Source organism: Macaca nemestrina, chromosome 19, assembly GCF_043159975.1.
Source record: "Macaca nemestrina isolate mMacNem1 chromosome 19, mMacNem.hap1, whole genome shotgun sequence".
Taxonomy (NCBI): Eukaryota; Metazoa; Chordata; class Mammalia; order Primates; family Cercopithecidae; genus Macaca; species Macaca nemestrina.
Window position 1 is genome coordinate 63,275,744 of NC_092143.1, and position 24,293 is coordinate 63,300,036.

At 37.8% G+C, this 24,293-nt stretch overlaps 1 long non-coding RNA gene and 1 pseudogene across 16 annotated transcripts in view; both read right to left on the reverse strand.

Moving 5' to 3' along the window:
* Positions 1–207: 207 nt before the first annotated feature.
* The window catches only part of LOC105465505 (uncharacterized), a 327,965-nt gene continuing 303,879 nt past the window's right edge, over positions 208–24,293 (reverse strand). For 4 of the 16 annotated variants that reach the window (XR_011617002.1, XR_011616996.1, XR_011616995.1 and 1 more), the window contains one exon: positions 23,671–24,179. This is a non-coding gene — a long non-coding RNA (uncharacterized lncRNA). Of the gene's footprint in view, positions 248–23,668; positions 24,180–24,293 lie in introns of those variants that run through there. The other 12 variants (XR_011616991.1, XR_011616990.1, XR_011616988.1 and 9 more) reach the window with 6 other exon arrangements.
* LOC105465587 (E3 ubiquitin-protein ligase ARIH2 pseudogene) lies at positions 18,170–19,614 on the reverse strand (annotated as a pseudogene).

Genomic DNA, 24,293 nt, shown 5'->3' on the forward strand with positions numbered 1-24,293 from the left:
AGATCATGGGGGCAGATCTCTCACGAGTGGTTTAGTACCATCCTCTTGGTAATAAGTGAGTTCACATTCAGTTAGGTCAAATGACATCTGGTTGTTTAAAAGTGTCTAGGACCTCCCCCTTCTTTCTCTCTTGCTCTGGCTCTCACCATGTAACGTGCTTGCTTCCACTTCAATTTCTGCCATGATTGTAAGCTTCCTGAGGCCCTCGCCAGAAGCTGAGCAGATGTTGGTGTCATGCTTGTATCGCCTGCAGAAGTATGAGCCAATTAAACCTCTTTTTAAATAAATTACCTAGTCTCAGGTATTATTTTACCGTAATGCAAAAGCAGACTAACACAGAAAATAATTAATAATTCATGAGAGAAGGTCAAAAGATCAACATTCATAGGAGTTTGGATAAAGTTGGTTCCAACACTCCTGGATGACTTTGAGGGGCTCAAGACTTCAGAGAATTATGTAACTGCAGACATGGTGAAAATAGCAAGAGAACTGGAGTTAGAAGTGGGGCCTGAAGATGTGACTGAATTGTTATAATCTCATGATAAAATTTGAACAGATGAGGAGTTGCTTCTCGTGGATGAGCGAAGATAATAATCTTTTGCAATTGATTCTATTGCTGGTGAAGATGTTGTGAACACTGTTGAAATCACAACAAAGACATTAGAATATTACATAAACTTACTTGATAAAGCAGCAGCAGGTTATGATAGGATTTACTCCAATTTTGAAAGAAGTTCTACTGTGAATAAAATTCCATGCTATAGAGGTAAATCTTTCATGAAAGAAAAGGCCATGGTGTGGAAATTTTCACTGTTGTCTTATTCTAAGCAATTGCCACAACCACCCCAACCTTTAGCAACCACCACCCTATTACTCAGCAGCCCTTAACATGGCGGCAAGGACTTGCACCAGCAAAACGATTATTACTCACTAAAGGCTCAGATGATTGTTAGTATTTTTCAGCAATAAAGTATTTTCTAATTAAGATATATACTTTTTAATATAAAGATTTTGCACAGTTGATAGACTACAATATGGTGTAAATATAACATTTGCATGCACATTGGGAAATAAAAAAATGTGTGTGACTCAATTTATTGCAATGTTAGCTTTATTGCCCTCATCTGTAGGGGAACCCACAATGTCTCTGAGGTATGCCTCTAACTCATTTTTCATCCTTCCTTCTCTATTCATTTAATTCATTTTTAAAATTTATTATTATCTTTTATTTTTGACCTCTGCCCCACCCTCTCTTCCCATATTATTTCAGCTTCACACCATAATTGCACTAATTTTCCAAATAATGCATCTCTAATAATTTTATTTTCTGCTTTAAAAACCTCGAGCATTACCTGTATAGTATTGTGTTAATCTACTTCCTTGATTTAAAATACTCAAATATACTTAGTTATCAAGCCAATTCAAATGAATAATTTTTCTTTGTTTTCTGTATTCTGAAATACTCTCTCCACCTCCCATTTCCACTGAGTAAAGTTGTATGAAAAGATAGTCCAGAAAAGTCATAGTGTGGTTTCCAGTGTTAGATAGGCTTGAGATCAAATAGAGATTGTACCTGATCATCTTCTTTTCATCCTGGAGACAAAATTACACAAAAGACTGTACCACTCCCTGAAAGCATACATTGTGGCAAGTAAAAACCTTTGTACATATGTACCTGAGAGAATAGCTGATTATTTATGAGTATAGGGAAGATGTATGAACTAGTCCATGCAAAGTTTTTAGTACAGTGCCTGGCACACAGTAAGTTCTTTATACGTGTCAACCATCAATAATACCATTGTTACTATCGTTCTTTATTTATTTGTTTTTGGAGACAAGGTCTCGCTCTGTTGTGGATGCTACAGTACAGTGGCACCATTGTGGTTCACTGCAGTCCTCTTGGACTCAAGCTCTTCTCCCACCTCAGTCTTCTGAGTAGCTGAGATGAAAGGCACATGCCACCATGCCTGGCTAATTTTGTCTTTTCTCCTTCTTTTATTTTTGTACAGACTGGGTCTTGCTACGTTGTCCAGGCTGGTCTCAGACTCCTAGGCTCAAGCAATCCTCCTGTTTCAGCTTCCTGAATAAATGGCTGAGACTACAGGGGAGCACTTATAGGTTAATTTTTTCTTTGCTTTCTGTTATTTGTGTGTTTACTGTATTTGTTTTTGTTTTTGTAGCAACAGTATCTCACTATGTTGCCTAGGCTGGTCTCAAACTCCTGGGCTCAAGTCATTCTTTCACCTCAACCCCCCAAAGTGCTGGGATTACAGGCATGGGCCATTGTGCCTGGCCCATAATTTATTTTGGCCCATAAGTTATTTTAAGGCCCAAAATAATATATTCTTCATTCATGACACTTAATTTATCATCTTCATCTCAAAGTAATGTGTACACCTATATAATGAGAGAGAAATAAAGCAATATGATTATCAGATTTAATAATTTAAACCTTTTTTAAATTTCAGGGTGGGTAGTTGAAATTTTATGGTAAAGAGGGCCATAACCAAATAACCAAATCCATAATATTTAAAGACAATACATAATGCAGAGTGTAAGATGCATCAGTATAAGGAAAGATGGGATAGGCACACCAGTTAGGAGATCACTAGAAAAATATAAATGAACTGTCTCTGTTACCAGTGACAGAAGACACTGTGGAGGTAGACCAAATATGAGAGTTAAGCAAAGCGAAGAGAATAATTCCTATGCCTCAAATACAAATGGAAACAAAATATTAGAGGCTAAGGTGAAAGGCATGTATTTTGTTGTGTTAGATGTCAGGAGCCTCAGATTATCAGTAATAGAAATGTGCAGCCAGCAATTACAAACAGGATTCTACAACATAAGAAATAAGTCAGTGCTAGAGACAAAACATCCTATGGTCAGATTGTTTGAGTCATAGAATTAAATAAACTCACGAAAGATAATTGCATTTCATGATGTAAAGAAATCCAAGGTACCCGTTAAGACCATCTGGTGTATTGATGAGAACAGTTGTAAAAAAGAAACAAACAAAAAACAGAAGAGCAAAGTATCATGGAAGCCAAAAGAAAATAGATATTTCAAGAAGGCATCGCAGAAAGCTGTAGTTGCATCTCTCTAAACCTGTGTTTCTTCTTTCTGGGTCCACAGTTAAAGTCCACTTCCCAGCCCCCCCTTACAGTTAAATACGGCCATGGAAGTCAATTCTCAAGCCTGGAGTATGAACAAACTGATATTTGCTACTTCCACACCTGGGTCATAAAACGTCCCACCTGTGATTCTTGGTATTTATCCAGCTGGATAACTTTTAGAGCAATCTTGGCAACTTGTCGAAGAAGGTAAATATTGAAGATGGAAGAGTTGCTCTCAACCTGGGCCTCAGAATGGAAGTGTGGAGCCCAGCGCACCTACTGTGGCCATTTACATGACTTAGGAAACAATTGGCACATCTTTGGTAGGTGAATTCCACTTTCACAATTTTCCTTGTTTTCATTCCTGGGAATGAGCTGTATAACATTCAGTTTTTAAAAATCCCCATGGGCCCATTAAATGAGTGAGAATTAAAATTCCACAGTGTTTAGCCATCATTGAATGTGTAGGGTTTGTCAGGAGTGAGGCTTTCTTAACTAGCATAGAAAGGTTATTTATAAGTTCTGACTGAAGAAGATGAGGAGTGAAAGGTCTTGAGATTTAATGTTCTTCAGGGAACAGTTTCAGGAAAGTGTGGAGAAAAAAAGCTATGTTCTCACAAGTGAAAGAATGATCAGAAAGTGTAGAAGTGAAGGCATTAAATGCAGTTTTGGGTAAGGAGGGTTATGGAGAGGAGGAATTTTGTGCTGAATAGAAAGTAAGACACGAGACAATAACCTAATCAGAACACAGGGTCAAAAAGGCTTTTTGTAAGGTTGTAGAATCGTAACAATATCTAAATGATGGACAGGAGGAAAGAGGTGCTGGAGATGGAGAGATTGAAAACGCAAGAAGAAGAAAGATTTATACAGCAAAATCACAAAGTGAAAAAGGAGAAGAATGTGAGAACCAGTAATGCTTTTAGCCTTTTACAAAAAAGTAGGGCCTTTCTTATTCCTTAATAGGTAAGGAGGTGATAATTCAATGAGAAAGAGTAGGAAGACTAGAAAAGGGTTGAGATTCACTGTGTAAATGGGTGTCATGTATGCCCTAAAAATGCCTCTTGATGGACTCCACCTATGACTCTCTGAAGCCCACATAGAAGCCCCTATTGCCGGCTCAGTTTAATCTAGCATGTAAAAAAATGCCAAGTGTCTTTTATCCTTTGGGGCTGTGGTAAAGGAGGAGTTCTTCTATACAAATAATAACTATAAAAAGAAGCATTTGTGAAGTCTATTAAAATCTGTTTATACAGCACAAGTTTCATCTTGAGAACTCTTAGTTATTCCACAAATATTTTTTGAATGTCTACCACATACTATAACTAGGAGCACTGTCAAGAAAGAAATAACAAATAAGTAAGCAAATAAATAATTTTAAACTATAAGTGCTATGAACGATATTATAATTTAAAGAGAGACTAAGAGGGGCTGTATAGGAGAGAATAACCTTTCAGTTTACTCACCATCACATACTAAACACATTCTACTTATAAATTAATGGTAAGTGGAGCTATAATCAATTCAGTGATTTGTCCAAAGTTATACCATTTTGGCCATTCATTCTAATTTCTGGCATCATTTTTAGAGCCAATTTAATTTCAGTTAGACCATGTTTGAACCTGTATAATTTTAGAAAATTTGTAAATGCTTTAAAAATAGAGTTTTGTTGTATGTCCCTCAATAAGGCATCTTAACAGTACCATATTAAGATACTCTTACCTTCATAGAAGTTGATAGCTTTATTTTAAAACTTTTGTTTTGATAAGATGTATTAAAATCATATGCGTACACTCATATATGCATATATAATTTAAACATGAATATATATATTAAAATTTAATAGTGAATTTAAACAACATTATGTAACAACAACATTTCTTGCACTGCTGTTTGGCATCCTTTGTTTATCCTTGTGAAAAACTTCACCTTTACACTGTTGGTGGGATTGTAAACTAGTTCAACCATTATGGAAACCAGTATGGCGATTCCTCAAAGATCTAGAACTAGATGTATCATATGACCCAGCCATCCCATTACTGGGGATATACCCAAAGGATTATAAATCTTGCTGCTATAAAGACACATGCACACGTATGTTCATTGCGGCACTATTCACAATAGCAAAGACTTGGAATCAACCCAAATGTCCATCAGTGACAGACTGGATTAAGAAAATGTGGCACATATACACCATGGAATACTATGCAGCCATAAAAAAGAATGAGTTTGTGTCCTTTGTAGGGACATGGATGCAGCTGGAAACCATCATTCGCAGCAAACTATCACAAGAACAGAAAACCAAACACCGCATGTTCTCACTCATAGGTGGGAATTGAACAATGAGATCACTTGGACTCGGGAAGGGGGACATCACACACCGGGGCCTATCATGGGGAGGGGGGAGGGGGGAGGGATTGCATTGGGAGTTATACCTGATGTAAATGACGAGTGGTTGGGTGCTGACGAGTTGATGGGTGCAGCACAGCAACATGGCACAAATATACATATGTAACAAACCTGCACGTTATGCACATGTACCCTAGAACTTAAAGTATAATAATAATAAAAAATAAAATTAAATTTAAAAAAAAAAAAACAAACTTCTTTCAAGGGTGTGTGATAATAATTCATTTTCAAGTAACCTGCTCTCAATGCATGTGAGTTCTTGAGAAAATTCTTTGGAGAACCAGATTCACAATGTATTTTTATATATTTGCTGAAATAAATGATAAGAGATAAATCACAACAACGACAGTAAAATGTGAAATAAATAATATTATATGTGTGATTGATTTACTTTTTATCTCTAGAGGCATTATTTTTTCTTTATCTGCTGTGAAGCTTTAGTCAAATGGCCAGTAATATAAAATGTTTATGGTTTTGTGGATTGGAATTACAGTTTCTTGACCTATCTGATTCAGACTAGATCCTTGTCACAGTTTTTCATTTTAATGAATAGAGAAAACTTGTGAGAATGCTTATATGCTGCTTTCTTTTTTACACTGGAACCTCAGAGAGTTTGAAAAAAAAATTCCTTTTCCAAACACAGCTACAATTTCACACAGATTGTATTCATTTCCATAAAAGATAGAATATTTCAAAGTAGCACTCTGATTTTCAATGGCATAAAATAATGACTTATTTTCAGAATATGTCCAATTTTAATATCATAAACTTTAGCTTCTTACCCAGACTTCCAAAATAATGTGTAGAGAATTGAATATGTAAACAACTTCATCTGCTCTTTTCTTTTCCTACAAGAATCTCTTCCCTGTTTAAAAATTCTGTGCAGTCATGCACTGCATAATATTTCAGTCCACAACAGACTGCATATGCAGTGGTGGCCTCATCAGAAGCTACTGTGACTGAAAAATTCTTATCACCTAGTGACGCTGTAGTCATCATAACATCATAGTGTATATTTCTGAAAAGAGTGCCATCTCCTCAACAAGATCCTCAGGCAAGTCCATCAGGAGCCATGATCGCTATCATAGAATATGACAGCTCCATGCATGTCCTTGCCCCTGAAGCCTTTCCAGTGGGACAAGTTGTACTGGTGAAAGATAGCGATATTGATGATCCTGACCCTGTATGGGCCCTGTATTGGCCCTAGACTTATGTGTGTGTTTGTGTCTTAGTTTATTTAACAAAAAGATTTAAAAAGTTAACAAAAATTAAACACTTTTAAAATAGAAGGAAGCTTATAAAAGTGGATATTTAAAAGCTTATTTTTTGAAAATTATACTTTAAGTTCTGGGGTACATGTACAGAATGTGCAGGTTTGTTACATAGGTATACACATGCCATGGTGGTTTGCTGCACCCATCAACCCGTCATCTACATTAGGTATTTTTCCTAATGCCATTCCTCTCATTGCCCCCCACCTCCCTAACAGGTCCAGCGTGTGATGTTCCCCTCCCTGTGTCCATGTGTTGTCAGAGTTCAGCTCCCACTTATGCGGTGTTTGGTTTTCTGTTCCTGTGTTAGTTTGCTGAGAATGATAGCTTCCAGTTTCATCCATGTCCCTGCAAAGGACATCAACTCATCCTTTTTTATGGCTGCATAGTATTTCATGGTGTATATGTGCCACATTTTCTTTATCCAGTCTATCATTGATGAGTATTTGGGTTGGTTCCAAGTCTTTGTTATTGTGAATAGTGCTACAATAAACATACATGTGCACGTGTTTTTATACTAGAATGTTTTATAATCCTTTGCATATATACATAGTAATGGGATTGCTAGGACAAATGGTATTTCTGGTTCTAGATCCTTTAGGAATTACCACACTGTCTTACCACAATGGTTGAACTAATTTACACTCCCACCAACAGTGTAAAAGCATTCCTATTTCTTCACATCCTCTCCAGTATCTGTTGTTTCCTGACTTTTTAATGATCGTCATTCTAACTGGCACGAGATGGTATCTCATTGTGGTTTTGATTTGCATTTCTCTAATGATCAGTGATGATGAGCTTTTTCTCATGTTTGTGGGCCACATAAATGTCTTCTTTTGAGAAGTGTCTGTTCATATCCTTCACCCACTTTTTGATGGGATTTTTCTTCTTGTAAATTTGTTGAAGTTCCTTATAGATTCTGGATATTAGCCCTTTGTCAGATGGATAAATTGCAAAATTTTTCTCCCATTCTGTAGGTTGCCTGTTCACTCTGATGGTAATTTCTTTTGTTATGCAGAAGTTCTTTAGTTTAATTAGATCCCATTTGTCAATTTTGGCCTTTGTTGCCATTGTCTTTGGTGTTTTAATCATAAAGTCTTTGCCCATGCCTGTGTCCTGAATGGTATTGCCTAGGCTTTCTTCTCGTATTTTTATGGTTTTAGGCCTTATGTTTAAGTCTTTAATCCATCTTGTGTTGATTTTTGTATGAGCAGTCCAGTTTCAGTTTTCTGCATATGGCTAGCTAGTTTTCCCAACACCGTTGTATTAAATAGGGAGTCCTTTTCCTATTCCTTGTTTCTGTAAGGTTTGTCAAACATCAGACGGTTGTAGATGTGAATTGTTGTTTCTGAGGTCTCTGTTCTGTTCTATTGGTCTATATCTCTGTTTTGGTACCAGTACCATGCTGTTTTGGTTACTGTAACCTGGCAGCCTAGTTTGAAGTCAGGAAGCATGATGCCTCCAGCTTTGTTCTTTTGCTTAGGATTGTCTTGGCTATATGGGCACTTTTTTGGTTTCATATGAAATCTAAAGTATTTTTTTTTCTAACTCTATGAAGAAAGTCAATGGTAGCTTGATGGGGATAGCATTGAATCTATAAATTGCTTTGGGCAGTATGGCCATTTTAACAATGTTGATTCTTCTTATCCACAAGCAAGGAACGCTTTTCATTTGTTTGTGTCCTCTTTTATTTCATTGAGCAGTGGTTTGTAGTTCTCCTTGAAGAGGTCCTTCACATCCCTTGTAAGTTGTATTCCTAGGTATTTTACTGTCTTTGTAGCACTTTGAATGCGAGTTCACTCATAAGTTGGCTCTCTGACTACTATTGGTGTATAGGAATGCTTGTGATTTTTGCACATTAATTTTGTATGCTGAAACTTCGCTGCAGTTGCTTATCAGCTTAAGGAGATTTGGGGCTGAGATGATGGGGTTTTCTAAATACACAATCATGTCATCTGCAAACAGGGACAATTTGACTTCCTCTCTTCTGATTTGAATATGCTTTATTTCTTTCTCTTGCCTGATTTCCCAGGCCAGAACTTCCAAAACAATGTTGAATAGGAGTGGTCAGAGAAGGCATCCTTTCCTTGTGCCAGTTTTCAAAGGGAATGCATCCAGCTTTTGCCCATTCAGTATAATATTGGCTGTGAGTTTATCATAAATAGCTCTTATTATTTGGAGGCACGTTCCATCAATAGCTAGTTTATTGAGAGATTTTAGCATGAAGGGGTGTTGAATTTTATCAAAACCAGGAGATGCAGTCTTAGTCTCTGATGAAACAGACTTTTAACCAACAAAGATTAAAAAAAGACAAAGAAGGGCATTGCTTAATGGTAAAGGGATAAACACAACAAGAAGAGCTAACCAACCTAAATATATTTGCACCTAATACAGGAGCACCCAAATTCATAAAGCAAGTTCTTAGAGACCTACAAAGAGACTTAGACTCCCACAAAATTATAGTGGGAGACTTTAACACCCCTCTGTGAATATTAAACAGATCAACAAGACATAAAATTAACAAGGATATTCAGGACTTGAACTCAGTTCTGGGCCAAGTGGACCTAATAGACATCTACAGAACTCTCCACCCTAAATCAACAGAATATACATTCTTCTCAGCACCAGATCGCACTTATTCTAAAACTGACCACATAATTGAAAGTAAAACACTCCTCAACAAGTGCAAAAGAACATAAATCATAACAAACAGTCTCTCAGACCACAGTGCAATCAAATTAAAATTTAGGATTAAGAAACTCACTCAAAACCACACAACTGCATGTAAAGTAAACAATCTGCTCCTGAATGAATACTGTGTACATAACGAAATTAAGGTCGAAATAAATAAGTTCTTTGAAACCAATGAGAACAAAGACACAATGTACCAGAATCTCTGGGACACAGCTAAAGCAGTGTTTGGAGGGAAATTTATAGCACTAAATGCCCACAGGAGAAAGCAGGAAAGATCTAAAATTGACACCCTAACATCACAATTAAAATAACTAGGGAATCAAGAGCAAACAAACTCAAAAGCTAGCAGAAGATAAGAAATAACTAAAATCGGAGCAGAACTGAAGAAGAAAGAGACACAAAAAACCCTTCAAAAAATCAATGAATCCAGGAACTGGCTTTTTGAAAAGGTCAACAAAATAGATAGACCACTAGCCAGACTAATAAAGAAGAAAAGAGAAAAGTATCAAATAGACACAATAAAAAAAAAATGATAAAGGGGAGATCACCACTGATCCCATAGAAATACAAACTACCATCAGAGAATACTATAAACACCTCTATGCTAATAAACTAAAACATCTAGAAGAAATGGATAAATTCCTGGACACGTACAACCTCCCAAGACTAAACCAGGAAGAAGTCGAATCACTGAATGACCAATAACAAGTTCTGAAATTCAGGCAGTAATGAATAGCTTACCAACAAAGAAGCCCAGGACCAGACGGATTCACAGCCAAATTCTACCAGAGGTACAAAGAGGAGATGGTATCGTTCCTTCTGAAACTACTCCAAACAACAGAAAAAGAGGGACTCCTCCCTAACTCATTTTATGAGGCCAGCATCATCCTGATACCAAAACCCGGCAGAGGCACAACAAAAAAAATTTCAGGCCAAAGTCCCTGATAAACATCAATGCAAAAATCCTCAGTAAAACACTGGCAAACCAAATCCAGCAGCACATCGGAAAAGCTTATCCACCATGGTCAAGTCAGCTTCATCCCTGGGGTGCAAGGCTGGTTCAACATACGCAAATCAAGGAACGTAACCCATTATATAATTACAGAACGAATGACATAAACCACATAATTATCTCCAGAGATGAAGAAATGGTTTTTGTACAGTTGTACAATGTGTGTTTTAAGCTAAGTGTTATCATAAGAGTCTAAATGTTAAAGAAAATGAAAAGTTTATAGGGTAAGAAGTTACAGTAAGCTAAAGTTAATTTATTATTGAAGAATAAAAAATATTTCTGGTAAATGTAACAGAGCCGAAGTGTCCAGTGTTTACAAAGTCTACATGAGTGTACTGTTATGTCTTAGACCTTCATATTCACTCAGTACTCATTCACTGACCCACCCAGAGCAACTTCCAGTCCTGCCAGCTCCATTCATGGTAAATGCTGTACACAGGTATATCACATTTGTCTTTTAAATCATATTTTCGTTGTGTCTTTTCTATGTTTGAAAATGTTTAGATACACAAATATCATAGTGTTAAAATTGCCTAGAGTTTTTACTACAGTGACATGCTGTACAGGTTTGTAGCCCAGGAGCAATAGGGCTGTACCATACAACCTACGTGTGTAGTAGGCTATACCATCCAGGTCTGTGTAGTTACACTCTATGATGCTCACGCAATGACAAAAATCACCTAAAGAAGCATTTCTCAGAGTGTATTCCTATCATTATGTGACATATGACTGTATTCAAAACATTATGTCAGATTTATTTGCTTTTACTATCTTTGTTGTTTTTATCTTAATGAGTCCTTAAACTAATTCATTTCACTTTGCTATTTTGTTTGTTATGCTTCTTCAATATCCTCCAGTACAAATTGTATATTTCACAAAATGACAGATAAAAAATTGAACAAAACATTTTACCAAGTCTTAGATAAAAAAACAGCTTTTATTCTCAACACATTTTGCCTTTTCTACCCCCAAATATCACTGTTTTAAATATGTTCTTAATTAGGACATAAAGAATCACTCATGGTGGAAGATGGAAGGGAGTCATAAATTTCAATTAAATATCATATTTTTACTCTTAGTACCTGAAATTAAATTACTTCATTTACATTCTTATTAATCAAACTGAAGAATATGTATTATATATGTATAATATACAGAATTTGCATAATATGTATTATACTGAGAGCAGAAACGTATCAAAAACTAAGTAGTTACGAACACAGTTTGAATCCCTCAATCAGATAAAACACCTGTAAGCTTTTCCTAAGGGGAAATTATGAGTCATTATATATAAAGCCCTAAAAAAAAGAGGGAGCACTGTCTTATTATATATAATCTCTATAATTTTAGGAGCAAAGCCAAGTTTGAACTGGGGATTATCACACATACTATTTTTTTTGTTTTATTTTCTCCATTCACTGATCTATGATTCTCACTGATGGAGTTCAAAAACATTTCACTAACTACCCAGTGTTTGTGATATATAAATAAAACGCACATTTTGAAATAAAATATTGGAAGCCTTTTTAACTCTTTCAATATCTACATTAAAAGATAAATGCCAGGTTACAGATGCTTGTCCGGTCTACACTGAACATTACTATCCAGTGTGTTCTTTCCTTACACTCGTATATGATTTAGATCTCTCTTTTCAACTTCTGGACATACATTTCTGTTGGGATCTGAATCAGCTGAAGCAGCAATTTTTGCATTGACTCACCTGTATGAGCAAGGGAAATGCTGGATGACGACTGTAGTAGCCTAGATCACTATGAATAAATGCTTACTTCACCCACCCACCCTTATCTCTCCATAGTCTCAGGCTTCTTGACTTCAGGCTGGATCATATGACTTGGTTTTGCTGACAGGATATTAAGAAGATGGAAATGAGTTTGCATGATTGATCTTACTTTCCTACACTTCTGTCATTGCTATGGAAAGAATATACTCCTGATAGCTGGCTGGTCCCAGAATATTGAGAGATATTTGGAACAGACCTGAACTCATTCTACAGCCCCAAGCCAAACCCAGTCCAGCTCAGCTTAGTTCTACAAAACCACAGCCAATTTGCAGACAAATGACTGAGAAATAAATGTTTTATTTTTACACCACTGAGATTTTTGTGGTTATTTATTATACAGGGATAGCTATTTAAAACCAGAATATTTGAGAAAAGGTGACTGAATCATACATTTCAAAGGAGAAGAAAATAGGCAAACCTTATTGTCGCTGATATTCTAGGATCAGAAATTTTCAAGTTACTCTTATGAATGTTTTCTTTTTCTTTTTGTCTTTTCTTTCTTTCTTTCTTTCTTTCTTTCTTTCTTTCTTTCTTTCTTTCTTTCTTTCTTTCTTTCTCTTTCTTTCTTTCTTTCTTTCTTAGACAGAGTCTTGCTCTGTTACTCAGGCTGGAGTACAGTGGTGTGATCTTAGCTCACTGCAATCTCCGCCTCCTGGGTTCAAGCGATTCTCCTGCCTCAGCCTCCTGAGTAGCTGGGACTACAGGGGTGTGCCACCATGCCTGGCTAATTTTTTGTATTTTAAGTAGAGATGGGGTTTCAAAATGTTGGCCAGGCTGGTTTCGAACTCCTGACCTTGTGATCCACTCACCTCGTGGGATGCCATGACTTCCATTTTATAGAGGATGAAACTGTCTTGGAAAAGTTAAATTAATTGCCATTGTCCACACAGGTAACCCAGCGCAGAATGGCTGCCTCACCTAACTCAGATCCCAATGGAAAGGTATGTCAGGAAGTTGAAAAAGGAAATCTAAGTAGTATATGAAAAGGAGGAAAGAAAAACACACTGGATAATACGACAAGCATCTGTAATCTGATATTTATCTTTTAATCAAGGATGAAAAGTGAGAATATTTATTTAAATAATTTCAATGTTCATCATGCAATCATTACTCATAATATTCTCTAGATGATACTTTGGTTTTAGAGAAATGAGAATCACACAGGGTACAATAAGAAGAATGACATTAATGCAAAGATACATAAGTGGCAGAAAGCAAAAAGCACATAAGGCAGTTCTTGTATCCATTGTTCTCACGAACTCTTTCTCTCTAATTGTGTAGCTACTTCGGTCTGAAGTTTTGCTGCTTGTTCCAAACTTGCCAGTGCATTTTGGATTCTGTAGTCTAAATTAAGAAGGGATATATTCTGTTTGGTTTAGCAAATTGCTACTGTTTTACAGGTAGGAATTATTGTACTAATGTGTTTTACAAATGGAATTCCACTGGGTCAAATCAAGTCCAATTAATGGCAAGCCTAGTCCACCTGTCTGAACAGGATGCTATGGCCAATGCAACCAGGAAGGCCTACTAGACATCACAGATATTGATCACTGTATTTAGTGTGGCCAGTTACAGCTGTACTAAAGAACAGATCACCCTGATGAGGAATAGGAGATACTTATTTCCATGCACCTAAGTGAGTTCAGGTCTAAGTAGAGTCCTCTAGCTTTTGGTACATTCCTTTTTTCTAAATACTGAATATCCTAGAGAAAACTGGAAAACTAATGCCTTACTACAATTAATCATAAACAGCACATGTCATAAATAAATCTTAGATCTTATAAATTATGATTTGAATGCAAAACAATTGGTGCTCCCTTAAGATTTCCAACAGCTTCCAAAGATGAACATTTTCTCCAGAATCAGGCTATTATCCACTACTCTACCAAAAAGAGCACACTGATGTGCAGAATCACCAATTTATGAGGGAAAAGACTTTGTATAATAGCGTTATCTGTGATTCTGCCTGTTCCTTTAGGCCTCCTTCTGATGCTGGAAGATTAATTTGCCTTCAGAGCAACTGACAAGCATTCATTTACCGAATAATGATTTTCTAAATTCATAATTTATCTTGTTATATGATGTCACTAATTAAGTAAAGCTATAATTTACAAGGTTGAACATTCTTTTCAGCTAGTCATTGTCACTGGTTTGATGTAGTTGTATGGGAAATGAATATTTCCCTACACAGTACATCCTCGAGTTTAGAGACTAGACAAAAAAGAAAGCCAGGGTCCCTTATGTCCTTTTCATCATAATATAAACTGCATTATAAAGGACTTATCTATGAGGCCACAAGGAATATTAAGGAAAATATAAACGTGACCCCTCTAGTTATTTGGAGAGAGTACATAAACATTTTCAAATATGCTCTAGGAAGGCAAGATATATAAGAACAAAAATAATAAAACAAAAAAATGTTGTGAAAAGTCAATTCAGAAAAGAAATTGGAGTGGTATTTTATCAAAAAGAATTTTAATATGTTCATAGCCCATGGTTCATCATATTCATAGCGTGTCTTTTAAAACCAGAGAGAAAATGCAGTATGCTAAGAAATTTAATAACCAGTGTTATAAAAACTCTCAACCCAGACTAAGGATGGCCTTTGTATAGTGAAAACATTCTCAGTTTCAGAATGTTTTTCTTAAATGTACTAGTTTTCTGAGAATAAAATCAAAAGACACCACTTCCAAAGAATACACATTGAGCTTGTGTTCCAGTCCTCACAGCAAGAAAAAAGTCATACCAGTCCTGATGCTGGCTTTCTGATAAAACAATGAGGCAATACTAAAAGATGTTTGACAGCATCTTAAAGACCAAGTAAAAGAGTATTATTGATAAATTAACACTTATTTTATTTACATATATCAATTCCTATTTAAGGGGAAAAAGTCACTATGTTTTTTCCAAACATCTGGAAAATATATTATTTTTTTGAGCTGTTAAGATTTGTGCCTGTGGACATTTCCTGAAATAAATCTATGACATTTATCTAAGCATACAGGCCAGGAAAAATGGGAATATTATCCAATTAATTTGATTTGCTAGGACCAAATTCCTTATAGTTTTGGTGGCATGATTCTGTGAAATGGTTGGTAATTTTTTAATTAGTCCTGTTTTATGGGACCTTAATATCCTGCCAAGTGTACTTGAGCTTTATATTGCCATTTCTTACTGTTTTATAGCCATGGCCACTTTCCTTTTCCTTTTTTTTTTTTTTAATGATACTTCAAGTTCTGGGTTACATGTGCAGAACGTGCGTTTTTTTTTTTTTACATAGATATACAAGTGCCATGGTGATTTGCTGCACCCATCAACCCTTCACTTACATTAGGTATTTCTCCTAATGTTACCTCTCCCCTAACTCCCCACCCCCCACAGGTCTTGGTGTGTGATGTTCCCCTCCCTGTGTCCATGTGTTCTCATTGTTCAACTCCCACTTATGAGTGAGAACATGCGGTGTTTGGTTTTCTTTTCTTGTGATAGTTTGCTGAGAATGATGGCTTCCAGCTGCATCCATGTCCCTGCAAAGGACATGAACTCATCTTTTCATGGCTGCATGGTATTCCATGGTGTATATGTGCCACATTTTCTTAATGCAGTCTATCACCGATGGATATTTGGGTTGGTTCCAAGTCTTTGCTATTGTGAATAGTGCTGCAATAAACATACGTGTGCATGTGTCTTTATTGCAGAATGGTTGATAATCCTTTGGTTATATGCCCAGTAATGAGATTGCTGGGTCCAGTGGTATTTCTGGTTCAAGTTCCTTGAGGAATCACCACACTGTCTTCCACAATGGTTGAACTAATTTACACTCCCAACAGTGTAAAAGCATTCCTATTTTTCCACAATCTTTCCAGCGTCTCTTTCCTGACTTTTTAATGATCGCCATTCTAACTGGTGTGAGATGGTATCTCATTACGGTTTTGATTTGTTTTTTTTTTCTTTATTTTTTTTTTATTATTATACTTTAAGTTCTAGGGTACATGTGCATAACATGCAGGTTTGTTACATATGTATATTTGTGCCATGTTGGTGTGCTGCACCCATCAACTCGTCAGCACCCATCAACTCGTCGTTTACATCAGGTATAACTCCCAATGCAATCCCTGCCCCCTCCCTCCTCCCCATAATAGGCCCTGGTGTGTGATGTTCCCCTTCCCGAGTCCAAGTGATCTCATTGTTCAGTTCCCACCTACGAGTGAGAACATGCGGTGTTTGGCTTTCTGTTCTTGTGATAGTTTGCTGCGAATGATGGTTTCCAGCTGCATCCATGTCCCTACAAAGGGCACAAACTCATCCTTTTTTATGGCTGCATAGTATTCCATGGTGTATATGTGCCACATTTTCTTAATCCAGTCTGTCACTGATGGACATTTGGGTTGATTCCAAGTCTTTGCTATTGTGAATAGTGCCACAATGAACATACGTGTGCATGTGTCTTTATAGCAGCATGATTTATAATCCTTTGGGTATATACCCAGTAATGGGATGGCTGGGTCATATGGTACTTCTAGTTCTAGATCCTTGAGGAATCGCCATACTGTTTTCCATAATGGTTGAACTAGTTTACAATCCCACCAACAGTGTAAAAGTGTTCCTATTTCTCCACATCCTCTCCAGCACCTGTTGTTTCCTGACTTTTTAATGATTGCCATTCTAACTGGTGTGAGATGGTATCTCATTGTGGTTTTGATTTGCATTTCTCTAATGACCAGTGATGATGAGAATTTTTTCATATGTCTGTCGGCTGCATAAATGTCTTAAGAAGTGTCCATTCATATCTTCTGCCCATTTTTTGATGGAGTAGTTTGCTTCTTTCTTGTAAATTTGTTTAAGTTCTTTGTAGATTCTGGATATTAGCCCTTTGTCAGATGAATAGATTGCAAAAAGTTTCTCCCATTCTGTAGGTTGCCTGTTCACTCTGATGATAGTTTCTTTTGCTATGCAGAAGCTCTTTAGCTTAATTAGATCCCATTTGTCAATTTTTATTTTTGTTGCCATTGCTTTTGGTGTTTTAGACATCAAGTCTTTGCCCATGCCTGTGTCCTGAATGGTATTGGCCAAGCTTTCTTCTTGATTTTTATGGTCCTAGGCTTATGTTGATTTAAGTCTTTGATCCATCTGGAGTTGATTTTTGTACAAGGTGTAAGGAAGGGGTCCAGTTTCAGTTTTCTGCATATGGCTAGCCAGCTTTCCCAACACCATTCATTAAATAGGGAATCAATTAATTTGATTCGTTAGGACCAGATTCCTTATACTTTTGGTGGCATGATTCTGTGAAATGGTTGGTAATTTTTTAACTGGTCCTGTTTTATGGGACCTTAATACCCTGCCAAGTGTACTTGAGCTTTATATTGCTATTTCTTACTCTTTTATAGCCATGGCCACTTTCTTTTTCTTTTTTCTTTTTTTTTTTTACACTCCAACGCAAATTTATTTTCAAAAAGGGCTCTGTGGTATCCTATAGTTTGTCTTTTCTTGTATACTTATACAAACTTTGAAAGTTACATAAGTTGTAATGATCTAATATTATTAATAGCCATCCAAAAAACACTTTCCCACCCTCTCAACTACCATCCAGGGGGAAGTAAAAGTCCTGAAAAGAGGCCAGTTCAACATGGCCTCTACCCTGGTAGAAACATAAAGTGAAAAGAGAAGAAAACAGAAATTAACTAAGAGGTGTTGCCAGTGTCTCTCAGGAGTGGGGCCCTGACTGTTGCCAGGGGTCATGAAAGGCAGAGCCTGCAGCATGCAGTATGGCGGCCAGGAGACCATGCAGCCTTATCTTCCTCACCCCCGCACATCCACATCCCAACTTAGATGTCATGGAAATCCTTCAGCAGGGTTCTCCCCACCTGCTCGGCTATATGCATCTGCTTGTCCAAGTCCCCTCTGTCACAGCTGTCTGCATGCTTCACTTTCCATGAGAGGTTTTCCATCTCAGCCTCTAGCTGAGCCTGCTGGTATTCAAACAGCTTCTTCCTGGGTCCAGACTCCATGTAATATGCATGTGGATTGGTGTATTGCAGGATGTACTGACACTTGGCCAAGAGCTTGGCAGCATTCTGTAGGTACTGCCAGTCAATCCATGTCCCCGGATTGTTCATGGCCCTCTTGTGAATCTTCTCATGAATCCGCTGGTATGTCTGTGCCTCTAGCTGCAAGCTTTTGTTGTGGTTTTCCCACCTCTCCAAGTAGAATAAGTACTTCTTGAGGGCTTCCCTCTCCTGGGCTTGTTGGCACTGGTTCACAATGTCAGGATTCTCCTTGTAAGTACTGCACTCATATTATTCACTGCCATGAGCCTTCCAGTCTTCCGGATTCATCCAGCAGAAGTGGTGTATACATTTGGAGCGTTGCATGTGATTGCAGCCTCCATTCTTCTCAATGCAGATGTTGCATTTGGGACAGTCTTTAATGTGAGCACTAATGTAGTTATGTAGTTGACTGTTTCAGAGTCATCTGCACACTTCATGAGCCATTTTGGGATTGTGACACAGTCTGTGGGTGTGTGACATATTTGATGACACTTAAAACAGAAGACCTCATTGCACTGATTGCACTGTATTCAGTGAGTTCTAGGCTCCTGTACCCGAATAACCATGAGGCAGTCTGCACCAGGGCACAGCTGGAGCTGGTAATGACTCTCCACATAGCCCCTGAAGAGGTAGAACCTGTATTTCTATCTCAATTCTTCCTTGGGAAGCAATGGAAACACAAAGTCCTCTGGTGTATGGAGTGGGACAGTCCTGAGTCATGCAAGAGACTTGCACACCCACACCATCCTTGACGAGAACTGAGCAGTGCTACTCCCAGCAGCTGCAGCAAAACTGGTGCTGACAGACCAGGGAGAGTAGGTTTTTCTTTTGTGCAAACTGCATACACACTGCACAATGGTGAGGGGGATGAGATGTGGGAACATGTTTTATGGATTAGCCTGAACTCAAGCCTCAATGAGCAGTTGAGCAGAATTAGACTTGTACCTGTCCAATCTCTCCGAAACTTGCCAGTGGAAATTGACATTAATATAAGTTTAGCAACTGAATGAGATACCTTTAGGACAGAGTCTAAGCTGGTCATGTGCTCATTCAGGGCACCCTCAGATTTCCTGTAGGTCAAGTAAGTGAACTGGTACTCCTCGGGATCAAAGGCATCAGCCCCCTGCTGCTCCACATTGGTGGCTATTCCCAGGTGATAGTCCTCTATGTCCCCAGGGTCCGCATCCTCTTCTTCTTCCACTTCCTCACAATTGGAGTCATAGTGCTCTTCATCGCTGTCAGATGCCTGGCTATTCATGTCCACAGACATCTCAGCATCCAGCCAAGTTGCAGAAAAGCAGTTGCTTCTTCCCCCTCCCCCCCAAAACTACCGCTTTCTCAAATGCATTAGTATTTTTGTTTTCTGTAATTCTTGGAGACCTCTCAGGCAGATGTCACCCAAATATTCTATGTAATATAATTTCCATCAGTAGCTGCAGCTCCATGGCTGCTGAGCCCGGGCGAGCCAGACCAGGTCAGGCCGGGCCAGAGGGATTTGACTGGGGCCCAGCTGCAGCAGAGGCAGAGGCAGTGGCAGTGGGCCGACCCAGGTCCAGCCATGGCCACTTTCAATACGTTTAGAAGATAGTGCATACATATTGAGAACTATGTTACACATAAACGTGTCAAAACAAGTGTTTACCTTTTATATTCCCTAATTCGTATTTGGAAAGGAAAATTTTCCCAAACTTGTATTATACTAATAAATTGCACAAGCTGCACATATCACCAATACTCTGAGATTCTGTTTTCTCCAATAGGAAGTTTTAACTTCACAGTTGAAATTCACTGCTTGAAGCTATGTATAATGGGAAAGCTCCATTTAACTAAGATCATTTATGTATATCACTTCTAGATTCTTGGGCATTTTTAAAGTCAAATTATATAGCAGTCATCAATCAATTAACCACAAACTGTTTCTGGATGCATACACTGTGATAAGTTTATGTAGAAAACAAAACAATACAGGGAAGTGAGTCATGCACTAAATCTGGTGAGGAAAATATGCCTAAATAGATAATTATAGTATAACATAATACATCTTACAGAAAAGGTAAATACCAGGTATTTTAAAGTTCAAAATTTGAAGCTTTTTGTTTTGTTTTGTTTTGTTATTTTTAGTTTGAAGTTTTTAACCTGCTAAAGTGGAAGGAGAGATTCTTGGGAAAGCTTTACAAAAAAAGATGACATTTTAGCTGAGTTAAAAAGAGTAACTGTAGTTTATTCGACAGCAAAGAGATGAGGAAGAAGAAATTCTGGGCGGAAAGAATAGCCTATGGAACATCAAAAAGGCATAGAGGATAAAGACATAGCTGTGGAGGAGAAATATGTGAATTTTATTTTAGCTTTGTCTGTTTATTCTTCTTGCCACATTGGGCAGCTTATGTAGCCTCTCAAACGCCCATTTTTTTTCTTTTTGAAATGGGCAGAATGATTATACCTTCCCCTTAAAGTTGAGCAAAAGTTAAATGAGATAAAAATGTAAAATATTTGATACATTCTCTCTTATAATTCTAGGGTTCAAATACTCCTTTCATTTCCCGTGGAGGTACTGAACCACATCATGTAAGTGGAAAAACTACAGGATAGTTCAGTATAGCATGGGTTGTGTGAGAGATGAGTGCAACAATGGTAACACTCATTTGGATGTTTGTGGTAATGGATAGGAATACCTATGAAAGACTTCAAGCAGGGAAGAGATGTGATCAGATTTTTGTTCTAGCTATCTAACATTGCTAGCAGCGTGAAAAAAGGATAAATGAGGCTGGTAAGTGAGGGCAATGACACTATTGAAATAATGAAGAAAACTAACAAAGGAGGTACACATCAGAGTAGAATGGGGTAGAATCTTCAAGGAACTTAATGAATGATTGCCCAGGGAGAGAAAAAAGAGGAGCAGGAAGAAGTCAAAGAGAGTTAGTCTAGAAGAACTTCCAAACATCAGGCTCTAATGACTCGGTGAAATAAGAACAGATAATATTACAAAAAAAAAAAAATACGATAAACTGCAGACTGTTATGTTGTTCTAACTACCGGAGCTATAGGACCGAGAGCTGAAAGTGGTTTATGAAAACTAGAAGCAGAGGGATGATCTCACAGGAGAAGATGGTCCTGAGTTGAGCTTTACATATAAATAAGGTGCACACTGCGAATAGAAAAACACAGTTATTAGATGAATTCACAACATGAACGCATGAAGCTGGATCGACAAAACTTTGTAGTACCATACGTCATCGGGTGCTTTATGTATGTATTTATTTATTTATATCACATCAGATTCCACAGAGTAAGGGTCCCCAGCCCTCAGGCGGGAATGGGTACCATGGCCTGTTAAGAACCTGGCCGCACAGCCGGAGGTGAGCGGCAGACGAGCCAGCGTTACCACCTGAACTCCGCCTCCTGTCGGGTCAGTGGGGACATTAGATTCTCATAGGATCGCAAACCCTATTGTGAACTGCACAGGCAAGGGATCTAGGTCGCGTGCTCCTTACTAGAATCTAACTAATTAATGCCTGATGATCTGAGGTGGAACAGTTTCATCTTGAAACCATCTCCCCCGCCTGAGTCCATGGAAATATTCTCTTCCATGAAGCCGGTCCCTGGTGCCAAATGAGTTGGGCACCACTGCCATAGAGAACTGGAGACAGCTAGTGGCTTCTATGTACCCAATCACTGTTGGAAAGAGTGAAGGTTAACATAAAATATTTTGAGGAAAGGATGCATTAAAATACAAATTCAAATAATACAACACAGCAGTGTAAAAATTGCCAAAAGTTGGAAAATTACTTGTTTTCTGCAAGTCATTTTGAGCAGAGACACTTGGCACCTGGGAGGTAACAAAGCAGGGCTTTAAACAGATAGGTCTTGGAATAACAGTTTTACTTCCTTAATGAGTTCTACCATATTCAAATTAGAATGATCTATTATTTCAAACAGAATTATCTATAGACACATTATTTTCTCAAGTGTTTTATGCAGCATGACAGTAGTCATTGAATCACTTTTTATAAAGAGAGTCCTTTTTACTGTTTTTGCTAGTCTTTTGGGTTAAATCTTATTATGTTTTTACTAATAGACATCCTATATGGAATATAGTACTTAAAAGTTAAATGTTGGCTGGGCGCAGTGGCTCACGCCTATAATCACGGCACTTTGGGAGGCCAGGGTGGATGGATTACCTGAGGTCAGGGGTTCAAGACCAGCCTAACCAATATGGTGAAGCCCTGTCTCTATTTAAAATACAAAAATTAGGGTGGGACCGGTGGCTCACTCCTGTAATCCCAGAACTTTGGGAGGCCGAGGCAGGTGGATCACAAGGTCAGGGGATCGAGACCATCCTGGCTAACACGGTGAAACCCCATGTCTACAAAAATACAAAAAATTAGCTGGGTGTGGTGGCGGGCGCCTGTAGTCCCAGCTACTCGGGAGGCTGAGGCAGGAGAATGGCGTGAACCCGGGAGGCGGAGCTTGCAGTGAGCAGAGATCGCGCCACTGCACTCCAGTCAGGGCGACAGAACAAGATTCTGTCTCAAAAAAAAAAAAAAAAAAAAAAAAGAAAAAAAAATTAACTAGGCATAGTGGCAGGTGCCTGTAATCCCAGCTACTCAGGAGGCTGAGGCAGGAGAATAGCTTGAACCTGGGAGGCGGAGGTTGCAGTGAGCAGAGATTGCAACATTAAACTCCAGCCTGAGCAACAGAGCAAGACTCTGTCTCAAGAAAAAGAAAAAAAAAAAGGTAAATGTTAATTGATGAAGTAAACATACAACTCAGTCAGCAGCAATAAAACCAATACGACTTTAGTTAGTCTACATCATGAAAAGTGGAAGAATGAGAAGTTCAAATATAATATGATCAATGGTGAAGCAACTAGAGATATTGCACCCAGGCGGAAAAGATTTATAAGGGGACATGGTAGTTGTACTCACATATTTAAAATGACTTCATCAGAAATTGGAATTAAATGCTTTATATGACCCTGAAGAATAAAACAAGCTTGTGCTTGAGAGTTATAGATTGGTTTGTTTCAGTAAAATATGTGTAAGAACTTTGAAAAAATATGAATGAAATGATTTTCATCATGTGATATTCATGTCTGTATTTCTGAAAGCTCAAAAAAGGTTGAATGATCGCTTTTCTGGGTCTTGTAGAGGTAACACATTCCAACTTGTTCCAAGGGGCTCCATCACTCACCAGGAAACACCTGACATATGTTAGATCCCTTTGGAGCTTCTTATTCATTGTAAAGCTGGAATAATATTACATACCCTGCAGGGGCATTGTGAAGAATATAAAGGTTTGGCAAATCAGAAAGTGACTAACACTTAATGGGCATTTAACACATGCTAGTTGAACATGAATGAAAGATTCAATTGGGTTTATGACAAGCACCACAGTTCAAAGATAGCTCAAAGAATAAAGCCATCAGGTTTAAAAATACCTATTAAAACACTGGCATATAGAGAAATCCATATACGCCTTATTTTATGAAAATCCTTTATGTCTTTCATGAAGCTTTACAGTTATATATACACCGGAAGACACCAGTCTTTCCTCACCAGAACAGAAATCTGGAGCAGAAAAAGTATAATATCAGTTAACATTAAGTTCACCTGCATACCGCAACAATACAATAAATTAGTTAAATAAGGTAGTAGTTTATTTCTCTCTTAGCTAAGAAGAAACTCTGAGAAGACAGTCCAGTTCTGGTGTGGCAGCTCCATATTCTTCAGGGTCCCAGCTTCCTCTCCTCTTGCTGTTCTAACTATCTTTATTGTCCTGCCCCATGCTGCAAGATAAGTGTTCATTTTCCAGTCATAATTGTATGCACTTTGGTCCCTGGGAAGGAAAAGGACAGAATCCAAGAAAGCAGATACAGTCACCCATTCCTTAACAGTAGAGACGAGTTTTGAGAAATGCAACTTTAAGTGATTTGGGTGTTACGCGAACATC